The sequence below is a fragment of the Hylaeus volcanicus genome, chromosome 1 (genome assembly GCF_026283585.1).
Source record: "Hylaeus volcanicus isolate JK05 chromosome 1, UHH_iyHylVolc1.0_haploid, whole genome shotgun sequence".
Lineage (NCBI taxonomy): Eukaryota > Metazoa > Arthropoda > Insecta > Hymenoptera > Colletidae > Hylaeus > Hylaeus volcanicus.
The window spans coordinates 8,424,937-8,429,093 of NC_071976.1; positions in this window are offsets into that span (position 1 = coordinate 8,424,937).

Here is a 4,157-nt window from a genome sequence, read left to right on the forward strand (position 1 = left end):
CTTACAGCGATTCTTCACAACGGTTGACAGACTAAATACCGTCTCTTGACAACTTTTTATATAAGAGGTTGGCCTCCTACAGTGAAGAGCTTCCGGCGTCAGAAGCACGTCGACGAGTGGGGTGGATGTAAGGCGGGAGAAAAAATATGCGCCCGACGTTGCCCACGTATTGCGAATCACCCCCTTCGTGGAAGCGTGCGCGCGATCGCGAGCCACCCCCGTGAGTCCACTGCAACGAACAGTCGGGTGGATGGGGGTGGCGCGTCGCAATAATATGTATTCCGCGGAGCAGCAAGCTGTACGTATACGTAAACATTCATTTTTATGACGAATATACTGGTGTTGACGTGGGGGATGATTAAGTAGTTATGCGCGTCGTTTAAAGGGGTGGTTTCTTTTACCAGCCTCGAAGTATATGATTCTTTTGCAGTTGAAGAACGGGACGTAATCATTTGAAATTTGCCACTATCATTGATGTACGTGTTTATAAGATTTTGTGAAATTTATAAGTGCTACGTTCAGTTTCTTTTAATATTCCATACAATATTCCATGTCACGTTAAATGGACCGCGAAGTGTTGACGCAATCGAGTTACCACCTGAAAACTGACTTTTTTCTGTTCATTGTAAATGTGATTGTAGCCTGAATTAAGGGAACGAGTATTAAGAGAAGATGGACTAAATGCCAGCACTTTAAAGTTGAATATAAAGTTGATATCAGGGATTGTAACATTGGCAATTGTTGGAATGTTCTTGACATAACGTTTAAATTATAAAGATTTTAAGCAATAAGAATATATGAGAAAAACAATTTCTTAACTCAAAATGAAAAAATACCCGCCTAAACTTTCTCATTGAATCAGTCTAACGTGACAGTCCATAATATAAACAATTACAACTTTGGCAGTTAGAAATGTTCTGTAATGCAATTTTGATGTAAATAATTTAAAGACCTTGAACAGTAAGAACATCAACCAAAAAGACGAATTTTTGGACCCAGTAAAAAAGACTACCCCCTTAAATAGAACAGTTGTACCTGCTTACACAATATTACCCTCTTGCAAACTAAATCCTACTCACGTTCATATATTACGTTGTCCCAAAAGTTTCTTTCGTAATTTGCACTCAATTATGTTGTGCGGTAGTGTTTATATAAATAGACAATCTAATTTCTTAGATGTGATGTTGTAACAGTAATGGAGCAAAATGAATCGTATACAATTCAATAATGTAACATTAGACATAAAATATTGTGTATGTATTACTTATTAATAAAACGAAAGAAACTTTTGGGACAACCTAATATTTTCATTATTTCCATGCCACTAATTCAACACCGAAGTGGTCCTCACGTGTGAGGATACGTCCCATGTACATCGTTTCATGGGGAAGATTCCAAAACCGAGCAAACTTGCTCGGCAAAGGGTTGCGGGGGAGGGACACAGAGATACCGAGGGTTCAGGTGCAGCGCATCGCATCAGAGAAACTCGTAAACGGATGTGGAGGGGAAACGTCACGTCTAGGGGCGGATATTTCACACTCTTCTGGTTTCCGTCGCTTCCGTATTTTTGTACGTCGCCTCGCACGCGTTCTAACGCTCTTCGTGTCGCTGCAAATTGGTGTGTCCGTCGATGGGAATTTTATTTGTCGTCGCCAGAAAGTGGCCGTGCGCACTGTCTACGAGTTCCTTGACGAGACACGAATCAATCCTGTACTGCTCAACGTTCGTACTCTTAACCCTTTTTGTAATTGTTACATCCATTAAAAAAAAAAAAATATCAGCTTATAGGGGACGACGAGAAGAAACTTTTTTACATTTATAATTTATTCATAGGATGGTTAGTTTCGAAAATAAAAATTAAAAAGTTAAAAGTTCGTTGCAAAAATAGAATTTCAGGAAAAAGGTTTTTTAAGTTTTCAATTTTTATCTCTAAAAATAAACGTCGTATGAATAAACTGTTAAGATACAAATGTTTCGTTTTGACATTCTCTGTAAGGTTATACTTTTTTTTTAAATTTACGCCTCTTAGAGTTTCCAGCAAAAATCGTCCTCCAGACAAAGGGCTAATTGAGCTGTTTTGAGCATTCTTGCGAGCAGGGATGGTTCAAAAGAAAAGAAAGTGGTGTATGCTCTCTATCTCGCTTGATAAAATTTGGTAGGTTGCCAGATCACAAAGCAATCGTCTCTGTTAATTTTGAGTTGCACCCTCTTCGTTGGATTTCTGGTTGCGCCTGTGTCCCTATCCAGGAGATTTCGTCCTTGCAACTCTCATCCACCTCGCCCTTTCGCAAATTTAATCTCTCTCGCTCGCGTCAAAGCGAATTCCATAAAATGGAAGGTCTCTCTCCCGAGCTCTTCGGAGAGCACTTCCGTTTCGTTGTTCCATTCTTCTCATATTTGACTCAATTACAAAGGAGACGGAGAAACAGGACGCTTCGGATAGATAGAAGCGAAACGAGCACAGGCGTGGTAACGTGTTCAGTCTTGGTCCAGGACTAATCTCGGGAACGAGGTAAATGGTAACTGATCAACAGAGAAAAGGGATGAAAGCGGGACGTGACGGCTTGGAATGGAATTGAATTCCAGATTTACCGTCTGACGTCATAATGCGACTTGGAATAGTCGCGAAGAATTTCCGTGAATGACACTGTATTTATCATAAATGTTTTATTGTGCCGGAAATGTTAAGTTTTAATTGTTCCAATCGATAGATATCGAAGTATAAAAAAATATCCAATAATTATTTCTTTCTCAATATTTCACTTTCAGAAATATTACTTTCTCGAAAAACATTGCTATAATAATCTGAAATTTCATAATGCATTAAATATGTACATATCCGAATTAATTAAATATTTACAATGCATACAGTAATATTCGCTCTTCGATTTAATATTCTCTTAAAAATTGTAATCGATTAATTTTAGAGTATGTGATTGCTTCAAATAAAAAGTGTTAATTGACATACTTGATGAAATAATTGATCAAGTATTAAAGTACGGGTATTAAAGTGTTAAAAGTACATTTCGTAATGGATTATTTTCCTATTTATTGTAACGAATAAGGTTCTGAAACGTCGAGACAAGAATCCAAGATCACTCTGTATTTGCTTTGTAGATTCTAAAGTCGATACACAAAGCGCTGTTTTCGAGTTTATTGGCGTTTAAACTGGATATTTCTGGATTATTCCTGTTGAATCCCGCAGTGTTTCGTGTGAAAACTTCAGACTTATTACGTGGATATTACGTCGCATTTACTATTAGTCGCAACAGATCAAGTCTCTAATTAAGTAGATTACATAAATTGGATCATTTTCATCATTTTATCAGATTGTAATATGTCTGACAAATGAATCGAAAATACTTCCATTTTTATATGTGCACTGTATTTTTATACCTGTAACCAAAAACGTGTATAAATAATAATTATAAAATATACAAGAAGAAAAACTAGACCATCTAAATGCACCTCGAAGAACTTTCAATCCTTCAACTCGAAGGGCAAGTATACTATTACCCTTTCATTGTCACGTCCAACCTTATCGACTGAAAGTTAGTAGTATCCAATACTACCAACACTAAAATGTGAATCTAAATATGACAACAGTGATAGAACTACCTCGTATGTTTCATAAAGTAGAAAATATTCCGGAGTTGTTTGTATTATTAACTTTTACGATTGAAACTGCCTCAGGATTACTTTACCTTCAGTCAGTAAAGGTGGATTTTACCTTTTCAATATCACTTTCTGTATTATCGACTCAAATTGTATTAAGATTTCAAAGCCACCGGCGGTAGGAATGAAAACTAAGTTTAGCGAACGCGCCAAATTTCAATTTATTGTATACTTTTGCATGAGCTAAACACGCAAGCCGCATATTTTTTCTGTTGTTACAACAAACAGAATTACTTCTACAGCTGGCAGGATGAATAAAACTAGCATAATAAACATAGCTTACCCTAGAATCAAGCTGTAAATGTAGTAAACGATACAAGGAAGATAGCAACAAAATTTCATTCAATTTTATTTTATATAGAATTTAATTCTCTTTTACTATTTGTCATTGATTCGTTTTTGTTTTTAAAATTTTTCCAAATTTCGAATGTATAGTAGTAGAAAAATATAATATATCAATACAAGTATAATAATAACAAGTA